Source organism: Oryx dammah, unplaced genomic scaffold, assembly GCF_014754425.2.
Source record: "Oryx dammah isolate SB20612 unplaced genomic scaffold, SCBI_Odam_1.1 HiC_scaffold_22, whole genome shotgun sequence".
Taxonomy (NCBI): domain Eukaryota; kingdom Metazoa; phylum Chordata; class Mammalia; order Artiodactyla; family Bovidae; genus Oryx; species Oryx dammah.
This window is the reverse complement of record NW_024070206.1, coordinates 20,154,192-20,177,581: the sequence shown is the minus strand read 5'-3', so window position 1 is coordinate 20,177,581 and position 23,390 is coordinate 20,154,192. Positions and strand designations below refer to the sequence as shown.

The window sequence follows — 23,390 nt, the reverse complement described above, 5'->3', positions numbered from 1 at the left end:
GATCAGAAATCAAAAAAGCATTGGCTTTTTTCATAGTAACAGTAGACGGTGGGAAGACAGCAGCTAACTTGTCAATATCTGAGGTAGACCTGGTCCAACCAAGTCAATTAACTGTCAGCACAGAAAAAAAGATAGCTTTAAGATATGCAAAGTCTCCAAAAAGTGAATCTCCACACATCCATTCTCTAAAGGCTACTGGAAGATGTGCTCTGTGGAAAGGAAAGAGTAAGGCCAGGAAAGAAGGGTTTGTTGTGGGCTGGATTCACATGTTGACCTCCTAACCCCCAGAAGCTCAGAATATGTTTGTATCTGGAAGTAGGGCCTTTAAGGAGGTAATCAAAGGAAAATGAGGTCACATGGGTGGGACCTAATCCAGCATGATTGGTGTCCTGATTAGAAGAGGGGACAGACACGTACAGAGGGACAATCGAGGACACATCTCCGGAGAACCACCCTGCCCACACCCTGATGTCTGACCTCTAGCCTTCACACCTGTGCGAAACTAATGTGCCGCTGTTCATACCACCCAGTCTGTGGTGCTTTGTCATAGCAGCCCTAGAAACTAGTGAAGGATCCAACATAGCAAGACAAAGGGAAAGCCCGGGATGCTGGTGAAGGAATGCCTGAAGAGGACGGCAGAGGCCTGCAGAGAGCAAGTCACGGAGCCGAGCAGCTCACAAGTTCCTGGAGAGACATCTCAAGAAGCAACAGACATCTGGGTGTTTACATACACAGAACACACAACTCGAAGGAAATTACTTGTAAGTACATTGAAAACTAAATAATCAATCAAAAGCAAAAAAGCAATCATCAATTTTTCAGAAAATAGAAGGTACAATAAAGGCAAGGCAGTCCTGGCTCATTACATGGCACACTTGTGATTAGCCCTGGTCTAGACTCAGTAATCCCATGGATGGAGGAGCCTGGTGGGCTGCAGTCCATGGGGTCGTAGAGTCTGGCACGACTGAGTGACTTCACTTTCACTTTTCACTTTCATGCATTGGAGAAGGAAATGGACCCACTCCAGTGTTCTTGCCTGGAGAATCCCAGGGACGGCAGAGCCTGGTGGGCTGCAGTCTATGGGGTCGCACAGAGTCGGACATGACTGAAGCGACTTAGCAGCAGCAACAGACTCAGTCATATAAATACTGGATCAGACCCAAATGATTGCATTGACTCTTAGAGAAATCCCAGCATCTAAAAGTATGTGATAACCTTCTATGACATTTTCTAAAATTTCGTTTTCACTTGTATCAATTACCCATACACAGAAGCTATATACAGTTACAGGATAGACACTATCCAAGAATATAAACTTAGCGGTGTGTCTGCTATCACATGGAGAGAGGCTGTCAGAAAATGAATCCAACACAAAGGAGAACCAAAAGATGGTAAGGGACAGTCCTCAAGATGCATTTAACCTAAAGCCAGCAGTGCAGAGAGTCAGTATCTTGGACTTCTTGCTTATGTGTGTGAATAAATTCTCCTTTTTTGTTTAAGCAAATCTGAATTGGATTTCTATCACTTGCCACCAAAAAGAGTTTAACAGCATCATTGCAGAAAAATTTATTAAGCATCTGTTATGTGCCAGGCACTCTACCAGTCATCAGAAGTAGAATGGTGAACATGCTTAATTTTTGCTCCTGTACTTACTTCCACAGTGTTAGCCAAACCTGAGAGACAGCTGGTTTAGCAAAGGTATCAATCACAGTGACTTATCACAGATTCTTGGAGGGTATAAAATCATTCCTTAGAAGCCAAGGAGATTCAAGAGTTCTTGTCATAGTTTGCAAATAAATGGCACAAATTCTTTTCATTGCCTCCCATCTGGAGGTGGAGTCTATTCTCCATCCCTTGAGTCTGGGACTTGGTGTGTGACTTGGTTTGGCCAGTATCCCATTAGTAGATGACATGCAAACATTTGAAAAGTGCTCGTGCACTGAGAATGCAGCCTCAGTGGGAAGCTGAGAGCCCGTGAGAGGCTCACCATTGCAGCTGCTCCAAGTGAGCCCACCTCCACTTAACGCTGACTACAGTCACAAGAAGAGCAGAAAACTTTAAAGCCATTAAGTTGTGGTGCAGATTGCTGCAAAGAGCAAAAATGAACTCATACAGTTCTGACGCTTATTTTATTCAGTTCAGTTGCTCAGTCATGTCCAACTCTTTGCAACCCCATGGACTGCAGCACACCAGGCCTCCCTGTCCATCACCAACTCCCGGAGTTTACTCAGACTCATGTCCATTGAGTTGGCGATGCCATCCAGCCATCTCATCCTCTGTCGTGCCTTTCTCCTCCCACCTTCAGTCTTTCCCAGCATCAGGGTCTTTTCCAATCAGTCAGTTCTTCGCATCAGGCCAAAGTATTGGAGTTTCAGCTTCAACATCAGTCCTTCCAATGAACACCCAGGACTGATCTCCTTTAGGATGGACTGGTTGGATCTCCTTGCAGTCCAAGGGACTCTCAAGAGTCTTCTCCAACACCACAGTTCAAAAGCATCAATCTTTGGCACTCAGCTTTCTTTATAGTCCACCTCTCACATCCATACATGACTACTGGAAAAACCATAGCTTTGACTAGACGGACCTTTGTTGGCAAAGTAATGTATCTGCTTTACCATACATTTTAAATATATACAAGCAGAACATTTCAATCATGTAACAATGCTATGACCCAGTGAACTGTTTAGGAATCAAGACCCTAGTGCCACTCCTGAGGATACAGGCAATAGGCGCTGGATTCTTCCACTCTGTTCATTGAAAGGTAGGGTTTTTCTTTAGGATATTTAATTGAACACTCATATCTTAAAAAAATATAATGGCATTACTAAGATGCAGTTAACATACCATAAAATCAATCCCTTTAAGATATATAATTTATGAAGGATTTCCATCTGTACTTCTGTATTTTCTTATGATGTTCTTGGTTTTGGTACCACGGTGATTTGGCCTCCTAAAATAAACTGGGAAATGTTCCTTATTTCTCTGTTTTCTAGAAAGTTATTATTAGGATGAGATTGTTGGATGGCATCACCGACTCAATGGACATGAGTTTGGGTAGGCTCCGGGAGTTGGTGTTGGAGAGGGAGGCCTGGCATGCTGCAGCTCATGGGGCCGCAAAGAGTTGGACACGACTGAGCGACTGAACTGAACTGATTATTAGGTTGAGGGTTCCTCCCCCCTTAAAATATTGATAGAATTCATCTGTGAAGACATTTGGACCTGGGCTTTTCTTTGTGGTAGGCTTCCCTGGTAGCTCAGCAGTAAAGAACCCACCTGGGATGTAGGAGACATGGGTTAGAACATCCCTGGGTTGGCAAGATCCCCAGGAGAAGGGCATGGCAACCCACTCCATTATTCTTCTCTGGGAAATCCCATGGACAGAGGAGCCTGGAAGGCTATAGTCCATGGGGTCACAAAGAGGCAGACACGGCTGAATGACTAACACTTTTGCTTTTTTTTTTCTTTGTGGCAATATTTGTATTTAGTGATTCAATTTTTTTACCTCAATATATAGTTGTTCAGATTTTCAATTTATTTTTTTTAAGTTTGGTAATTAGTTCTCTGTAGGAATGCCTTCATTTTCATCTACTTTAAAAATTATTGGAATTGTGATGTTCCTAATACTTCTTTATAATCCTTATTTTTCATTTCTATAATTTGTATTATCCTTTTTTCCATCAGTGTAGCTAATGGTTTATCAGTTTGATCTTTCAAAGAATCAGCATTTGGGTCCTTTTCTCTATTTTCTTAATTCATTGATTTCTATTCTGATCTTCACTATTTCCTTTCTTCTCTATAATTTAGGCTTGATTCATTCCTTTTTTGCTATTTTCTTGAGGGGGAGCTTAGTGGGAATATAAATTGGTAATTTAAGTTTTTAGAAGACTGTTAATTTCCTTCTAAGCACACTTTAGCATGCCATGTCACTTCAGTTGTATCCAACTCTTTGTGACCCTATGGACTGTAGCCCTCCAAACTCCTCTATCCATGGGATTCTCCAAACAAGAATACTGGAGTGGGATTGCCATGCCCTCCTCCAGAGGATCTTCTCGACCCAGGGATTGAACCCCATGTCTCCTATGACTCTTGCATTGCAGGCAGAGTCTTACTGCTAAGCCACCAGGGAAGCCCAAACACACTTACAGAGGCAATTAAATCTGATTCCCTTAGATTTGATGTTTTTCTTTTAATTCAATTAATTAGATATTTTCTAAGTAAATTAAAATTAGGTATTTTCTAATTTTCCCTGTGATTTCTTCTTTGGCCTGTATCTTATTTAGAAATATATTAATTTCTAACTATTTGGAGATTTCTCGGATTTCTTTTCTGTGGCTTTCTAGTTTAATTTCTCCTTGTAGAAGGAGAACATATTCTGTATGTTCTTAATCCTTTCCAATTTGTTGACAAGTGTTTTGTGACCACCATATGGTCTATTCTGGAGTGTCATTTGCACTTGAAAAGAATGTGTATTCTGACACTGTTGGATGGTTTTCTATAGTTGTCAAGTATTACAAGTTGGTTGATGTTTGATGGTGTAAGTCAGATTTTCTATACCCTTGTTGATTTTATCTTGTCCAATCAATGGCTAAGATTAAATCTTCAACTGCAAATGAACTGTCAATTTCTCCTTTCAGCTCTCATGATTTTTGTTTTACATGTTAAGCATTTCCTTCCTTTTAAAGGCTACATAGTGTTTCACTTTATGTATGTAGCACATTTTGTTTACCCATTCATTCATTAATGGACACCTGAGTTGCTTCCACCTTTGAGTGAAGTCTCTCAGCTGTGGAAGTCGCTCAGCCGTGTCCAACTCTTTGCAGTCCCATGGACTGTTACCAGGCTTCTCCGTCCATGGGATTTTCCAGGAGTACTGGAAGAGTACCCCTGTACTTTCCAAGAGTACTGGAGTGGGTTGCCATTTCCTTCTCCAGGGAATCTTCCTGACCCAGGGATTGAACCCGGGTCTCCCGCATTGCAGGCAGACGCTTCACCCTCTGAGCCACCAAGGAAGCCCTCTACCTTTCGGCTATTGCAAATAATACCTCAAATATGGATTTACAAATCTCTCTCTCTCTGGTTTCATTTCTTTGGGGTATGTACTCAGAAGTGCAATTGCTGGATGGAGTGGTAGTTCTTTGTTTAGTATTGTGAGGAACCACCGTGCTGTCTTCCATAGCAGATGCACTATTATATATTCCCTTCAGCCATCAAAGCTATGGGTTTTCACCTCCCACAGCAAATCGAGTCCATCCCCTCTGGGAGCAAAGCTGCTAGTTTTCTTGGCTAGCCCCACCTACACAAGTAAAATTTCAGTTCTGGGCCAACAGGGCAGCCTTGGGCAAGGTTACAGGTATCTACTTTTCCTACGAGAATCTTTAGCAGTTTTTCAAGAATAGCTGATTCTCAAATTGACTGTGTTTGATTTCCAATGCCCTGAAATGGTTGTGTTTGACGATTTTGTCCAAGTTATACTTGCTTTGTGTGTAGAGGAATTGTTGACTGTAACATATAACCATAGCTGAAAGTCTATTCCACAGTTTCTCTTCAAGTAGGAACCTGTATTAGTCAGGGCCTTTTAACATCATGTAGAGCAAATCCAACAGAATCAGTTAGGACTTTTAGAATTTTGAGTTACAGAAAACTCCCCAATGTAAACTTGTTGAATCAACACAGGAAATTCTAAACAGTCTATAGGACTGTCTACAAGACAGGTCAAAGGGGTGAGGTTTGATAGTGCAGCTCTAATGGTGCAAAAGGGCACATTTGACAGTACTGACCTCATTTTCAGGCCCAACTGTTGCCTTTTCACCTAAACCTTTTCCCTCCAGATTTTCTTTTTGTAGGAGCAAAATAGCTGCCACCTGTCCAGACTTCACAAATGTATACCCTGCCAGAAGAGCAAGAATCCTGCAGTTTACTAGAAGCCCCAACCCACGTCCCATTGGGTCTCATCAGGTGCTGATTGGGTTACCACCTCTGAAAGGCTCAGCCACCAAAGGGAATGATTATGCTGCATGGCTTAAATGGGAGGAATGACTCTCAAGAGGCAACCAACAAATATGTTCCATAACCACAGAGTAATTGCATTGGCTTACCTAGCTAGGTTCACATACTCAAAGCACTTCAAAAGAGCTACACAAACCATGGCTTCTGAAGCTGAAGCCAGTCTGCCTAGTGCTAGCTCCTGGTTCCTCTCCCCCTGTTCCCCAATTCCCCCTTTTTTTAGCCTTTCATTGCTGCTGCAAAAATGCCTCTTTTTAAAACCATTTACTTATGGCTGTGCTGGGTCTTCGTTGCTATGTGTGTGCTTCCTCTAGCTGCAGCAAGTGGAGACTAGTCTTCCTGAGGTTCACAGGCTTCTCATTGCATTGGCTTCTCTGTTGCTGCAAAGCACAGGCTCTAGGCAAACGGGTGTAGTTCTGGTGCATGGGGTTGCCCCGAGGCATGTGGGATCTTTCCCAACCAGGGATTGAAACTGTGTCCCCTGCATTAGCAGGCAGGTTCTTAGCCACTGGACTACCAGTGAAGTTGAGAAAGGTCATATTCTTTGTGAATAACATGACCATCAATAAGATGCTACCTTTCCTCCCTTTTGTGTGTCCATGTAGTGACTTCCAACAAGGATTCAATAGCCAATATGGTCAGTGCCCATCCTTTGGCCCAATCAATGTTGCCAGAGGCAGAGTACTGTAATTGGAAAGATAAAATGCCCATCCCAGTGGACAGAGGACACCGTTCTGTTGCCAGAAGGGCAGTAAGAAAGCTTTTCAAAAAGTCAGAATACAATGGCTACCGCAGACCATCTTGGTCTGTTGTGGGCCAGTTGTGGGTCCTTCCTGGGCGTCAACCCAAGGGGGCTGAACTTTTGAGTGGGAAATGCAGGGTACAAGGGAGGGATCTACCGTCAGACTTGAGGCGGGCTGATTTGGAACAGGATACGGTAGATCACAGAGGTCAGTCTAAATATGTAATGAAGTTGTAGGAAGAGGTGCACAGGTAGGAATGGAGGTGACAGGGAAGGGCCATCTATCCCCAATCTTGGGGCTTCCCCGGTGGCTCAGATGGTAAAGAATCTGCCTGCAATGCGGGAGACCGGGGTTGGATCCCCGGGTCGGGAAGATCCCCTGGAGAAAGGAATGACAACCCACTCCAGCATTCTTCCCTGGGGAATTCGATGGACAGGAGACATCCCCCAAGTCAACTGCCAAACTTTATAAGACAAGAACATTTGCAGGACAATTCTTGAAGCCTTTGTGAAGGGTTTCTGGAGGAAATGCAGTTATTTCTGTCTTCCTTCAGATCCAGTTCTGTGTGCACGCCTGCCGTGCGAAGGGCAGCTCTGACTCAAGAGCTCCTCGGTACAAGGTGCACGGATCGAGAGAGGCTCTAGTCTACCCCCGATTAAGGAACGCTGAGGCCAAGGCCGACACGAAATTCTAGCAGGTTCCTCTTTAGAAGCCCGGGGCGCTTCCTTTGTCCAAATCCCCAGCAAAAGTCCCCACCCCAAACCAGACTCCCCTCCCAGCCCGGGATGAGCCCCACCCCGCGGCTGCTGGGCCGGCCTCCGGGCCGGTTTAACTGGTTGGGACTGAAACCCGCGGTGAAGACGGTCTGCGCCTCGGGAGCTAGGGAACAGGCTATGCGGAGCGTGGACAGGACAACTCCTGCCCTTCTCCGGTGTTCGGCCGACTCTGCACGCAGCAGTCCTCCCGGAGCCCGCGCTGGATAGGTACGCGACCGCCCGGTCCCCGACCACCGGGAACTGCGCAGGCGCCGGCGGAGCTCTGGCGCGACGCGTTCTCTCGCGCGCTCCCGGGTCTCCCCCGCGGGCCCCTGGGCCGGACAGGCGTGATGCTTCCTGGATGTTGTAGTGCGCCTCCCGCGGAGGGCCGCCTGAGGACTGGGCACTAGGTGTCCGAAGACTACTATTCCCAGCGTGCCCCGCGCAGGGGTCACGGGGCGCTTGCCCTCACGGCCCCGGCCGTCAGCGCTGGGAGGAGGAGCCGGGAAGTTGGCTGCGGCGGGTGGAGGGAGTGCGCGTGCGTGGTGGGCCGGCTCGCCCGGTTCTGTCCCAATCATTGTAAACAGGCGGAGGCTGGGGCGGGGTGGGAATGGGGCGACCGAGGCCGGCCGGGGGCGCAGCGCAGGAGGCGGCCGCGGCGGCAGCGGCGTGAGAGCGAGGAGGCGGCGGCTGCGGCGGCTGGCGGTCGCGCGGCGGCGGTGGCGCAGGTTAGTGGCGGGCGGCGGTCGCGGCGGGGCCCGGTGCCTGCAGCCGTCCGCGCGCCTCCCCGCGGCGTCTGTCAGGCAGCGGGCCGGGTTCTCGCGGCCGGGCGGCGAGGCGGGGGCGTGGCTGCCGGGGCAGCGGGGCCGGGCGCTGGTCGGCGGCTCCGGCCCGCGCAGCCCGTTCCTCTGCTCGCCGGCCGGGGCTCTTGGGTCCGGGGGAGGAAGGTGGAAGCCGGGCCCTTCCCCGGGGCGCGGGCCTCGGATGGCGGAGAGGGACTCGGGCTTTTACGTAACCGCGGCCGGGATGCTGGAGGGTCTCCGGTGCGCGCCCGGCGCGGAGGGAGGCTGGTGGACGCGGGGGTGCTCCAGGGGCGCCGGCAAGTCCGAGCTGGGAATTCTTATCAGAACTCCTCGTCAGGTGGGCTTGTGCCCACAGGCTCTTGTGGAGGTCAACTGTGGGGTGGGTTTCAGGTTTTGTCTGTTCGTTTCTTGTTTTAAACGTTGTGAGAGTGAAACAGGTTTCCCCGCATACCCCACAACCGAGCCTCCCTCAGTTCCTCACGCTGCTCGGGTCTGGGAGTCGTGACTCCAGAGCCTCCCCCCTGAGCAAGCAGAGCATCTTCTCCTAAGGCCTGGTTGAGTGCTCGAAGGTGATCAAGTGTTAACCCGAGCGGTTTTGACGGTGCGGGTGAAAGTGCTGTGGTTCGGACGCCGCTTTCACGTGGACGCGCCGGGTCAGGAGCCGGTCACCGCGGGTTGTGCGGCTGGAGCGGGCGGGTCTCCGCCCTGCGGCCCCGGTGGTGGTGCAGGTGCTCGGCGGAGAAGCGCTCACGTTCTCCGAAAGGCGCCGGCCACGGGCGGTTCGCTGGTCACGGAGTCTCGTCTGGAAATGAGAAAGGTAATCCATTTTCCGCCTTCGGAATTAGCTTGGCCACTTGGTAACTCCTTTTTGAGTGTCTTCCTGAGGACGGGTTAATTGCTGTCAGCTGTTTCGGCAGATGGTGCCGGCAGGAAGGAAGTTAGTTAGCAGAGGGGTTTCCACTTTTCAGAGTGACCCATAAAAGGAAGCGAGGTGGGCTAGCTAAACAGGAACCGCTGGGAAGTAATTTTTTAAACAGTATCTCGAAGCTGCGAGAGATAATTTATTATCTCTTTAAAATAGTATTGCTCCTTTTAGGTCTTCTAGGGACCATTTCTCCCTTGATTTAGAAAAATAGAAGTAATATCAGAAAGTGCATAATAACTTTAATTACGGTGTTTCCTTTACAAAGAGAGATTGGGCCCAAAATGTAACCGCAAAGTATGTTCTTTCTTTTTTGGAAGAAAATCTCCAATAGAAGCTTTTGTTAGTATATGTAGAGGAAATAAGTAAAAGTGCAGGTCATTTAGTTTAACTTCTGTGTAGCAGGTACTGTGAAGACTTACAGATGGATAAGGTAGTGCCCCTGCCTTCAGGATGCTAAGACTATCTCTTACTTGAACTTCCATGAAGACTGTGTTTTTGAGATTGCTTTAACTGGAGGAAGGCCAGGGGCACGGTGGGTATACAGGGGACGTAGTGGTCAGTTTTAAAGGGGCAGGGAGGAGAGTGTGGAAGGGGGCTGTGGTAGGGAAAACTATGGGGGGGGTGGCTGAGAACAGCGAGGAGACAGGCTCAGACAGGATGGGCATTTTGGTAGGAGGATCTGTTTGAGAAAAGCCAGGAGTCCAAACTTACAGAGTGAGTGTGGGATCTGCAGGTATGGCCCACAAGGGTGGAGGGTGGTGGCAAGCTGTGAAACCCAGGAGGTAGGCAGAGGCCAAATTAGGAAGAGTTTTGTAGACAGGAGAAGTAATTTCAGCTTTACCTTGAAGCAGACAGGAGTCACTGAGACAGGATAAACAGGCCTAAGCCTCTCTCATAGGGACTAGAGTTACAGAGTTACATTGTAACTCTTCCCTGTGTGTCAGGCCTTGTATTAGGTGTTTTAGACTTGATGTCCTTAAACTTGAAGAAGGCTTTGGCATGAAGGAGGCAGAAATTGCAGGAGAAGAGGTTAAAGCCAAGGGAAAGTTGAACCAGAGGACTGTGAGGGTGGAAAGTCGTTCTCTGCAGCTGTAGCATTGGCTTATGGGATCAGTAGCAGAAGGTGAGGCTGCACAGATCGGTCCCCATGACATCCTGAGGGTTCTCGAGGGCTTTTTCTCTTGATAATAATAGAGCGTATGGATTTTAACCAGGCAAGAGTCATAAGGTTTTCATTTTAGGAAAATCACTCTGGTCTCATACAGATGTCAGAAGGGATGGAGGGAAGACAAGGCAGGATGTAGGAGGATGGTGAGCAGTTTTTGTAATATTTGAGGTGACAGATAAGGGCCTAAACTACGGTAGGGTCAGTGGAGATGCAGCTGCTGCTAAGTCGTTTCAGTCGTGTCCAACTCTGTGCAACCCCATAGATGGCAGCCCACCAGGCTCCCCCGTCCCTGGGATTCTCCAGGCAAGGATGCTGGAGTGGGTTGCCATTTCCTGCTCCAAAGCATGAAAGTGAAAAGTGAAAGTGAAGTGGCTCAGTCTTGAATGACTTGTACGACCCCATGGACTGCAGCCTACCAGGCTTCTCCGTCCATGGGATTTTCCAGGCAAGAGTACTGGAGTGGGGTGCCATCGCCTTCTCTGGTGGAGATGCGGAGGAGTAAGTTAATAGCACAAAACAAGGTAGAATTAACAGGATTCAGTGAGAATTGGATTTGGGAAGTGAGAAATAGTAGCACAAGATAACTGGATTTTAATTTGGGTGATTTAATAGACAACAGGAAAGTACACTGAGACAGGGAGTTCAGAAAGATCCGCAGATCTGGGGAGGAACAGTATTTTGGCTCTTGGATACATTGAGGAGGAGTTACCTAAAGAACATGCAGGTGGAAATGCTACAGGGTCAGGCGCGTGGGTTTGGAGCACACGGGAGAGGTCTTGGTAGGAGAGCCATCAGGATCTATCATAGGTGGTACCTGAGGCTTTTCATTAGGTAACACGGCATAGGAAGAGTTTCCGCATGGAGAATAGTTGCATTTGAAGCCAAATTGAAGAAGAACTGAAATGGGAAATTCCTGTGTGTTTAGAAATGTCGAGAAATTGTGAGAAAATGGTTTAAAAGCCCAAATGGGATCATTTCAGAAGGAAGCTGTACTTCACAACTGCCTCTCCAGAAAAAAAATAAAAAATAAAGGAAGCTATATGTTGCCTTTGAGAACTTGAGGAAAACTGGGTTGTTGGGAGTTTGTTGAGTTTAATAACTGAGAGCACTTTCATAGCATCCTACTTAGTGCTATCATCTGGGGAGGGAGCTGTTCGATTGAGTTGAGGTGTAAATGGAAAGTCAAGAGTGGAGAAAGCCAATGTAGGTTATTTCAAGAATAAACAAATTTTCAGCTGTTAAGAGACGAATAGGAAAAAGTGTTACCAGAGGTTAATAAAGGGATAGGAAGGAGCTTTTAAAGACCTGAGCCTGCTTTTTCCTTGTTGTTCAGTCGCTAAGTCGTGTCTGACTTTGTGACCCCATGGACTGCAACATGCCACGCTTCCCTGTCCTTCACTATTTCCCAGAATTTGCTCAGATTCATATCTGTTGAGTCAGTGATGCTAACTATCTCTTCCTCTGCTGCCCTCTTCTTTTGCCTTCAATCTTTCTGAGCATCAGGGTCTTTTTGAATGAATTGGCTCTTCACTTCAGGTGGCTAAAGTATTGAAGCTTCAGCGTCAGTTCTTCCAATGAATATTCAGGGTTGATTTCCTTTAGGATTGACTAGTTTGATCTCCTTGCTGTCCAAGGGACTCTCAAGAGTCTTCTCCAGCATCACAGTTCGAAAGCATCACTTCTTCAGCACTCAGCCTTCTTTGTGGTTTAACACTCACATTCGTACAGGACTAATGGAAAAACTATGGCTTTGTCTATATGGCCATTTGTCGGCAAAGTATGTATTTGCTTTTTAATACTCTGTCTAGGTTTGCCATAGCTGTTCTTCCAAGGAGCAAACGTCTTTTAATTTCATGGCTGCAGTCACCATCTGCAGTGATTTGGGAGCCCAGGAAAATAAAATCTGTCACTGCTTCCACTTTTCGCCTTTCTATTTGCTATGAAATGATGGGACCAGATGCCATGATCTTAACTTTTCATTCCAGTCGCAAAGAAGGGCAGTGCCAAAGAGTGTTCAAACTACTATAAAAGTGTGCTCATTTCTCATGCTAGTAAGGTTGTGCTCAGAATCCTTCAAGCTAGGTAGACTTCGGCAGTACATGAATGGAGAACTTACAGATATACAAGCTAGGTTTAGAAAAGGCAGAGGATCACATTGCCAGCATTCGTTGGATCGTAGAGAAAGCAAGGGAATTCCAGAAAAACATCTGCTTCCTCAACTACATGAAAGCCTTTGATTGTATAGATCACAAAAAACTGGAAAATTCTTAAAGAGAGATGGAAATGCCAGACCACCATACCTGTCTCCTAAGAAACCTGTATGCAGGTCAAGAAGCAATAATTAGAACCTTACATGGAACAACTGACTGGTTTAAAATTGGGAAAGGAGTACATAAGACTTTATATTGTCATCCTGCTTATTTAACTTACATGTAGAGTACATCATGCGAAATGTCAGGCTGGATGCATCACAAGCTGGAATCAAGATTGCTGGGAGAAATATCAACAACCTCAGATATGCAGATGATTCCACTTTAATGGCAGAAAGTAAAGAGGAACTAAAGAGCCTCTTGATGAGGGTGAAAGAGGAGCGTGAAATTGCTGAATTTTTCCTCATGCTACCTTTCTTGAGATATCCATATAACATAAAATTGATCCTTTTAAAGTGTACAATTCAATTTAAAGTGTTTTTAATGTGTATAGGGGTGCAGTCACTCCTACAATCAATTTTAGAATCTTTCATTTCTGCTCTTCTTCATTATCAGCCACTCACCATTCTCCCTGCTCCCACTCACTAGCAGCCGCTAATCTGCTTCTGCTCTGTGGGTTTGCCTGTTTCGGGCATTTCACGTGCATGGAATCATATATGTGATCATCTGTGACCAGGTTTTACTCAGCATCATGTTTTCAAGACCTGTCCATTTTGTAGCAGGTGTCAGGACTCCATTCCTCTTCATTGCTGAGAATATCCCACTGGCTGGAATATTCCACATTTTGTTTATTCATAAGTTGTTGAACATTTATGTTCTTTCTATGTTACAGCCATTTTGAATAGTGCTGATGTGAATAATCATGTGCAGCGTTTTTTGTAGATACATGTTTTCATTGTTCCTGGGTACATACCTAAGAGTAGAATTGGCCAGATCATGTAGTGACTTTTATGTTGGAACAGTTTGAAGAACTTCTAAACTGTTTCCCGAAGCAGCTGCACCACTTCACTCTCCAGTGTAAAGATTCTCATTTCTCCATGTCCTCACCAACACTTGTTATTTTCTGGTTTTTGAAAATTTAAGCTATCCTGGTAGATGTGAATTGGTAACTTATTGTGGGTTTGATTTGCATTTATTTCCCTGGTGGCTGATGGTGTTGAACTTCTTTTCATGTGCTTATTGGCCATTTGTGTATTTTCTTTGGAGAAATCTTTATTCAGGTCCTTTTCCTAGCTTCGCTTTGGGTTGTCTTCTTCTTGTTGAGTTGTGAGAGTTCCTTTGTATATTCTGGATAGTAGACCCTTATCAGTATATGCTCAGTTGTTTACTACTGTTTTGCGACCCGGTGGACCATAGCCCACCAAACTCCTGTCTATGGAATTTTCCAGGCAAGAATCCTGGAGTGGGTTGCCATTTCCTCTTATAGGGGATCTTCCTAACCCAGTGATCCACCCACATCTCCTGTGCCTCCGGCATTCCAGGAGCTGAGCCCTCTGGGAAGCCCCTTATCAGTATATGTGCTCTGCAAATCCTTTCTTCCATTCTCTGGGTAGTCTTTTTTACTTTCTTGATAATGCCCTCTGATCTACACAAGTTTTAAATTTTGATGAAGTAGAATTTATCAGTGTTTTCTTTTGTTGCTTGTGATTTTGGCGTCCTGTCTGTGAATCCATTGCCAAATCCACAGGCGTGAAGATTTACACTGTGTTTTCCTCTAGGAGTTTTATAGTTTTAGTTCTTACATGTAGGCGTTGGTTCATTTTGAGTGAATGTTTGTATGTGGTCTGAGATAGGGCCTGTTTTTTTGTACGTGGAAATCTCATTATCCCGTTCCTGTCTGTTGAAGAGACCATTTCTCCCCCATGGAGTGAAAATGGACACCCTTGTTGAGAATCAGTTGGCCGTAGATGTCTGGGTTTGTTCTGGACTCTCGAGACCAACCCTGCAGGTCTGCATGCTCATCCCGATGCCAGTGCCACATTGTTTGGTTATTCTAGTTCTGTAATTGCTTTTGAAATTACGAAGTGTGAGTCTTCCCCCTTTGTTTCTTCATTATTTTTGTGTGGGTATTCGAGGCCCATTGCGTTCCATACTGAGGCTCAGATTTCCATTTCTGCAATAAAGGCTTGTTGAAGTTTTGTCTTGAGTCTATAGATCATTTTGAATTACAGCAATACTTTGTCATCTTAACAGTACTGAATTATCCCATTAAAAAGGAGTTTATTTCGGTCTACTCTAATTTCTCTCAGCAGTGTTTTGTAGTCACAGTGTATGAGTCTTTCACCTCCTTGGTTACATTTATTCCTGTTTTATTCTCTTGGCTGCTAATGTCCAGTCATTAGCAGACCAGTAAGCTACCAGAACAGCTGTGTATCTCTTGGGTGTAGCTTCAGCACTCAGCCACTTGACAGCTTTGGTCTTAGTCTTTGTTTCTGTCTGTGCAGACGTCAAGATCATCCAGAGGTGAGTGGGGAGGGCTTTCTCAGGTGGGATGAGCTCAATGAGATCCACCTAAGACACTTCTTAATCGACTGGTTTAAAGACAAAGAGAGAATCTTGAAAGTAGTGAGAGAAGTGGCTCGTCACATACAAGGGATCCTCAGTGTCATCATCAGCTGACTTCTCATCAGAAACCACGGGAGCGAGAAGGCAGTGGGTGACACAGTCACACTGCTGCAAGGAAAAATGATCAGCCAGGAATTCTGTGTCCTGAGCGTGTGCCTGGCGCTGGGCATCCACGTTTCTCCTGATTTCCAGGAATTTGTTGCAGCAGTTTAAGGTCTTTGTTCCCCAGAACATCTCCCTGCTCAGCTTTTCTTCTCATGGTTTGGAGGGAGTGTTCACTCCAGCTGTTGCCTGTTGCTTCAGGGGGCAGCGCTGCTAACACCTCTCTCTGGGTGCCCCCTAGCAGGCATAGCCCTGGACATGGGGGAAGTTCTGAGGTAACTGCATTTAGGTGAGATAAGGCGGGCTGCTTCTGCAGGTAGGTCTTCCGGAGAGCCTGGAATAATAATTTCACTTTGTTTGTGAATGAGGTTTGTTCTGCTGTGCCAGTGCTGGGAATGTGGGCTGTTATTTTCAAGGCTGCCACTGATCTGGGAAGCCTAGGATAGGATCAGAGTGAGTTAAATATCACAGAATCCTACTTTCTCACTAAGATTCAACTGTTTTTCTTGAATAAATGCTCCCTAAATTGCTGCAAGCTTCTGAATAGTTTCCAGGGTTAAAGTGGATTCTGACTGGTTTTAGTTGGCTCTTCTGAAGGTGAACTTTTAGAGTTCCTTAAGCTATCATTTTTGGAGAAGGAGATGGCAACCCACTTCAGTATTCTTGCCTGGGACATCCCAGAGGAGCCTTGAGAGCTACAGTCCATAGAGTTGCAAAGAGTTGGATACAATTTAGCAACTGAGCACTCAGGCGATCAGTTTACCGCCATCCCTCCATCTGTTTATTTAGCACTCCATTCATTATTAGGCTGCCTCTGTTACTATAGTTCACGTGAGTCTTTTGTAGACAGCATATAGTTGGGTTAGTATTTTTCTCTGTTCTTGGCTTTTTTCCTAAAGAATTTGAGGTGCTTGTAGAGATGCAACATAATAAAGGTTTTTTGGCCATCAAAAATGGTGCTTTGCTTACTTTTGTCTATTTGGGGGACAGGGTTTAACAGTGGATTTGCTAGGTTAGAGTGTTAATTTTTGGTGGATGCTGCTGAATTGCCTTCTGAATGAGCCCGTTTACACTTCTTCCAGCAGCATGTGATTGTCTCACCACACCCTCCAGTGTTGGGCATCAGACCTGTTCCTCTTTAGAAAATCGGTGGGTGAAAAACAGAATCTTTAAATTCCGTTTTTTTTCATTTTAAAACTATTTGCTTCAGATTCAAATCCTCAATCGCTTTTTGTTTTTATTAGTTTGCAAAGTAATTGTCATGTCGAGTGCCAGTACTTTTTCTCCAGGTTTCTTATATTTGTTTATGATTTTTTTTTAACAGTGCACCTGTGATTTTCTGAATGTTATTTAAAATGGGAGTCAAGGAAAGAAAAAATAGTAAAACTCTTCCTTTTCTCACTTTTATGGGTGGAGGATATAGTTTATAAAATCTCAAGTTTTGTCCAGGAATTTTATATTGTTGCTTTTATGTAGTTATTATTTTTGCTGCTTACTGCGTACCTGCTGTAGACCACGAATACTGTTTTGTTTAATCTTGGCAGTGCTGTGGCAGGTCGGTGTCAATATTGACAGATAAGGAAACCCCGTCTGTGAAGGGTGATGGTACTTAGACACGCAGCTGTGCCACAGGCTCTCTCCCCATCAGGGTCTCTCCCAATTTCTTTCCTGAGGACTGGGGGCCTGGGTGAGCCATTAAGGAACACTGAAGAGATCACAACTTAGGCTTTTCTGGTATATTCCTCCAGAGGCGTTTTATACACATATGAGCAAAGAATGTTTAAACATGTATGCCTTCTGTTCTAAACAATCGTAGTGTAAATCGTGGAATGAGGCTTTTATTTTACTGTACACCAGGCGCTAGGTCTGTTTCTTTGCAGTTGATCAGTTTGAATGAAGTCCATGAAACTGATCACCTTAAAGGGTTGTATAGATATTTAAATGTGAAGCTTTTGCCTTAAAAGTAATTAAAATCAAAAATACTAGCTGAACGACAAAAATACTAGGAGAACTTGTTTGGAGTTGCTTTCAGAGTATACCTTGATAAAATGAAGCATGATCATAATCAGTTGGAGGCTAAATTAAATCAAAAGCACTGCAAATTGAAAGCCAGATTTGATATTTGTATATATTATGAAATGATCACCACAGTAAATCTAGTTAGCATTCATCACCACACACAGAAATAATTTTTTAAAATCTAGATTTATTTTTGTCAAGTTCATTGCTGTTTTAATTTGTAATTCCCCAATGCTATATGATATGGAACATCTTTTCACGTGGTTATTTGTCATTTGTATCTTTTTTGGTGATGTTTCTATTCTGGTCTTTTACCCATTTTTAAATTGTTTTGTTTTCTTATTGCTGAGTTTTCAGAGTTCTTTGTGTATTTTGGATAATGGTCCTGTATCAGGTATGTCTTCTACAAATATTTTCTCCTTGTCTTCTCGTTCTTGGTCTTTAGTTCAGTTTAGTTGCTCAGTCGTGTCCGACTCTTTTCGACCCCATGAACTACAGCACGCCAGGCCTCCCTGTCCTTCACCAACTCCCGGAGTTTACTCAACTTCATGTCCATTGAGTCGGTGATGCCATCCAGCCATCTCATCCTCTGTGGTCCCCTTCTCCTCTCGGTCTAAGTGTCTTAATTTTTATTTTCATTCTCCTACTCTTCCTCCTTCCCCTCTCTTTTTCTTTAGTATTAGCTAAATAAAATACATTGTATGTCCGTATGTTTTGAGACTTAATCAGAATAAGGTTTTATCAGTTTATTTTTTCCGGGCTGATGTCTTTTTTGTCTGTGATATTAACAGCCATTGATCGTTGCCAGTATCTATTTTTAAATTGCTTATTAAGTGGTGATAGTCTTTTATTTCTTTGTTTATTACATGGAAGATTTTGATAAAAGGAAACTTGGCTGAACTATACTTTGTATAGGAGGTTCAGAATAAATGCTCCCCCCTCCTTTACTTGCCAGTTATTCCAAACAATTACACGGTTCTCTAGTTCTCATATCCTTCACAGTGATCAGTGAATTTTATTTTTAAATGTCCTTATGAACTCATGAATTTAAATATACTTGATACTTTAGTTCATGGCAGTTATTAATTTTATTGGTTCTTTGGCCAGTGGGAGCATCTTCTAGTTGACTTCTGAGTCCTTTTGTCTTGATTCCAAGCATCTTTCATTTCTTTTATGACTTGATATTTCAGCCTCATACATATCTTATGTATTTGACCTGGCGTCAGCCTAATGGAAATGTTTAATAGTATGTTAAATTATGTTGTTAGGCTCACACAACTAAATATGTATTTATGTCTTAGCAACTTTCAGTTCAGTTCAGTTGCTCAGTCATGTTCAACTCTTTGAGACCCCATTGCCTGCAGCACACCAGGCTTCCCTGTCCATTACCAACTCCGGAGCTTGCCCAAACTCATGTCCATCAAGTCGGTGATGCCATCCAAACATCTCATCTTCTGTCATCCCCTTCTCCTCCTGCCTTCCAACTTTCCCAGCATCAGCATCTTTTCCAGTGAGTCAGTTGTTTGTATCAGGTGGCCAAAGTATTGGAGCTTCAACTTCAGCAGCAGTCCTTGCAGTAAATATTCAGGGTTGATTTCCTTTGGGATTGACTGGTTTGATCTCCTTGCAGTTCAAGGGACTCTCAAGAGTCTTCTCTAATACCACAGTTTAAAAGCATCAATTCTTTGGCACTCAGCTGTCTTTATAATCCAGCTCTCACATCCATACATAACTACAGGGAAACCATAGCTTTGACTAGACGGACCTTTGCCTTTTCTAATTCAGGTTGAACATCTGGAAGATCACGGTTCATGTACTGTTGAAGACTGGCTTGGAGAATTTTGAGCATTACTTTGCTAGTGTGTGAGATGAGTGCAGTTGTGTGGTAATTTGAGCATATCTTTGGCCTTTCTTTGGGAGTGGAATGAAAACTGACCTTCTCCAGTCCTGTGGCCACTGCTGAGTTTTCCAAATTTGCTGGCATATTGAGTGCAGCACTTTAACAGCATTGCCTTTTAGGATTTGAAATAGCTCAAGTGGGATTGCATCATCTCCACTAGCTTTGTTCCTAGTGATACTTCCTAAGGCCCACTTGACAGGCAACTTAGCCATTTGAAAAAAAAATAATACACATAAGCTGAAAGAGAAAATAATTTTTATCTTAAATAACTAAAATTAGTGGTCTGTGTGTGTCCATTGAGCACTGTGCCACTTATGATACTTTGCAATCCGATTGAACATCACAACCCTTATTTCTTGTTCTCTGTTGATTTTTTAAAGACCCTTAGAAAACTCTGCTTTATGAAGGTATGCTGTTGAAGGGAATGTGCAGTCGAGTGTTGAAAGCCACCGTCTTTTCTGGTAGCTGTGCAGTGTCTGACACGTGTCGAGTAGCACTGTGCTTCCCTCAGTTTGAGCTACCCCAGACCTGTCCAGTTTGCTCGCAGTGCCCTGGGTCCCTCTGCGCACAGTCAGGGAACAATGGACTAGATGCTTTTACCCACTTTCTATTGTAATCGATGGTGTGCATTTTAAAAATCATTAAATGAGGCTTATTGGGCTCCCCTGTTTCCAAGCTAAGTTCTGATTTAAGATTTACTTGAGATTAGATCATGTGATTATGAGATATGGCAGGAAAGATACCACCTGTCTTCCAGCCAAAGGATATACTGTTACTTTAAAAATGTGCTGTTTTACTGTTAAGTCCCAAATGATATTTAATAAGTTTTTTAAAATTTAATTTTTATTGGAGTCTAGTTTCTTTACAGTGTTGTGTTTCTGCTGTACAGCGGAGTGAATTGGCTGTACGTATACACATACCCCCTCTTTTTTGGATTTCCTTCCCACTTAGGTCACAGGGGTTTTTTTATTAGAAAATTTTCTTTTTGGTCCTCGGTGTTTGTGACTGCTGATGATATAGCACTTTGGATTTTGTGTAAAGGCAGTGGACTTTTCTCTCCATACTTATACATACATGCCCTTTGATTTGGACAGCTGTGTGCAGAGCTGAACTGTGTCCTCCCCAGCATTTCAGCCCAGGCAGAGGTGGAATTATTTCTGGCTGCTAGATATACTGTATGTTCTGGCTGCTCATTTCCTGACACCTGGAGTTCTGAACATCAGAGTTTTTATGTTCACCTAAATAATGGGCACAGTCTGTGCTTTGCAGATTTGTGTTTCATCCAGAGGTTGATTTTGTATTGCATTATATCAGTTTCCTAAAATGTGAATTTTTCTGTTTTCTTGTTAACAGTCATGTAATAGTTATTGTCAACCTTAAAAAGACATTCACATGCTCGTATTCATTATCATTAATTTTGGAATTTCACATCTTTTAAACTGATTTTGATAACATATATCTTAGAGATGTTTTATTAGTTACTCATTTACTTTTGGCTGTGCTGGTCTTCGTTGGTGTTCATGGACTTTCTGTAGTTGCAGCAAATGAGAGCTGCCTGCCAGTGGTGCCTGCGCTTCTCATTGCGGTGGCTTCTCCTGTTGTGGAGCACAGACCGTGGCTCCCGGGCTCTAGAGCCCAGGCTCAGGACTTAACGGCACACAGGCTTAGTTGCTCTGCAGCATGTTGAGTCTTCTGGGTCAGGGATCAAACCCGTGTCCCCTGCATTGGACACTGGACTACCAGGGAAGCCCTCTTTAGGCATATTTTAATCAGCGACACTGAGAATGTTGAGAAGCTGAGTGGAAAACATAAATCACTGTGTCATTCAGTGAATTTCTCTATGGCATATGGGACACTAATTAAAAGTTTTTGGCTAAGCCCCTCGGGGTTGGAGAGAAATTAAAATAAAGATTAAGTTTGATGATATATAAGACAACTACAGAAAAGAAACAGTAACTCGAGGAAAATGTCTGTTAAAGTACTTGTTGTTTAGTCACTCAGTCGTGCCCGATTGTTTGCGACCCCAACCAGGCTCATCTGTCCTCACAGACCTGCACAAAAGTTGAAAGTTTGGAAAGGACCAGTTACATAACAATCCAGAGGGCTGACAGTTGGTCTGTGGGGGTGTGCGTGGTTCTGTACCTGTGTATACTGCTGTGCGGCACGGGGACAGGCTGTGAACCTCGCGCGTCTTAGCGTGGCAGGGACTTCGCTGTGGACTATAGGAAACTCCCTAAGCCTTGTCTGCTTCGTCTGAAGGATTATTTGCCTCATCTCAGCTTGTAAACTTGTTTTTTTTTTTTTTTCTTGAACAGTAATATTCATGTCTTAAGGGAACTCCTTTGATGAGTAGAGTTCCTTATGGCCAATAAAATTTTGTGTAAGTGAGAAGTGTGGTTACTGGGCCTCAGCAGTTTGTAGAATAGCCTGATTGACACAGAGTGCCTGCCTTCTTTCTGGGAGTCTGGGACTTCAGTACCCGCTCTGCAGAGAAAGCCGCTATGACCGGACTCCTCGGGGACCTTGGGCTGACAGAGGAGCAGCCAGAAACCCCTGGTGCTTCATATGTGTCCCTGTGTCTCCCCTGCCAGGGGGCCCTTGGCATACGCCTGGTTCCTCTGCACTCAGCCTCTTGTCCTTTGCTTTTTTTGCTCTGTATCCTTTCTCTGTAATAAATCTTAGCCTGAGCGTGACTGTATGCTTACTGATGTGAGTCCTCCTAGTGAATCGCTGACCCCGGGGTGGCCTTGGGAACCCCAGCCCAGTGTCAAGACTCATAGGCAAAATGCTGGTCCCCACCTTGCCCCCGTCCCCCGCCCCCGAGTTTTATAGCTGAAGCTTTCTTTTTAGCTATTTCCTTTGGTGTTTATTTCCTTTACCTAAGTAATACCCTTAAACTGCTGTTTTTGAAGATGGCAGTTTTGAATGTCCTCTGTTACCTGGGCGTTAGGTGGATGAGGATTTGGGTCTCTGAGACCCTTCCCTGGGTTCGCTGCCCCCAGCCCTCCAGCATAGTCATGCCCTGCGCAGTGTTGGCTCCATCAGTCAGCATCTATCGTTTTCATTGTGATTATTACAGAAGCATTGTGTAATCCTGAGCCAGACAGAGAACTATGGTTTCATTTTCCCATCTGCCTTTTTTCTTAAAGTTAGTGGTCGTCTCTTGCTGTTATTTGTTTTTTACTCTGTTCTTATGAAGGATTTGTTCCTAAAGCTCCAGTCTTGTTCTTCTTTTCCGCACAGGCAGATGTCTTGGAGGCCTTCCTCCCCTGGGTCACAGGGACTGTGTCGCCAGCTGGCCACAGGCCTGCTCTTCCTGTGCTCCTTGCTGCCCATCAGGTCTTATCTCAGGCCGCCAAGTCTCTTGGGCAAGTGTACAGGGAATACAGTCCTTGCCGCTGTGTTCTGAAGTATCTTTATTCTACCTGTACGCTCGGGTGGTTGTTGAAACTGGTTTTCTTATCAGAATTTTGAATATGTTTGTTTATTGTCTGTAAATTTCCAGTGTCCTATTGGCAAATCGATCGTGATCTTTTGTAATTTGCTTGTCCTGTTCCTGCCCGCTAGGAGTCCTTCAGGATCATCTCTCTGTCCCTTGTGCCCTGAGACCTCATGGTGTGCTCTGACGGGTCTGCATGTATGGTGTTGGGTGCTTAGTGGCCCCTTGTGATCTGGATGCTCTTTAATTCTGAGAAAATTTGGAGAACAAGAATGTATTTTGCATGCACATGTGCTTATGAAGTTGGCCATCCCCAGACAGTAGGTTAATGGGGGTCAGCACTCAGTATGTTCTGACGAGCCAGTACCTGGATTCCCTTGTATAGATTTAGGTTAGAGACTTTTAATTTACAGATTATTTTTAAATACCATAAAAACAAGGAAAAGCTGCTTCCAGTGACTTTTAGGCTGTATTTAATAAAAATCCATTTATAAATACTGGATTTGTGTAACTTGTGAACTAGTTAAGCAAGCTGTTAGTTTTTTGGAAGAGGCCCTTGTCTGTGTAGATATTAAAGCTTAATGAATCATTGGAGTTATTTTCAAAACCTCATTTCAGGAGACTTTGGTTTAGCAGTTGGTCTTTCCTGCTGATACCGCTTTGTCCTTGGCATGGGTGAGTGGTTCCTCTTATGTGTGCTGGTTAACACTGGTACGTGAGCAGTGGAGACTGTTGGAACAGTGTGTATCCTGGTTCTT

The 23,390-nt window shown here is 44.6% G+C and overlaps 1 protein-coding gene across 3 annotated transcripts in view; it reads left to right on the top strand.

Moving 5' to 3' along the window:
* Positions 1-7,576: 7,576 nt before the first annotated feature.
* The window catches only part of RALBP1 (ralA binding protein 1), a 45,118-nt gene continuing 29,304 nt past the window's right edge, over positions 7,577-23,390 (top strand). The window contains exon 1 of one of the 3 annotated variants that reach the window (XM_040264627.1): positions 7,577-7,729. The gene's annotated coding sequence lies outside the window, so the exon portion shown is untranslated. Of the gene's footprint in view, positions 7,730-8,002; positions 8,230-9,103; positions 9,122-23,390 lie in introns of those variants that run through there. The other 2 variants (XM_040264628.1, XM_040264629.1) reach the window with 2 other exon arrangements.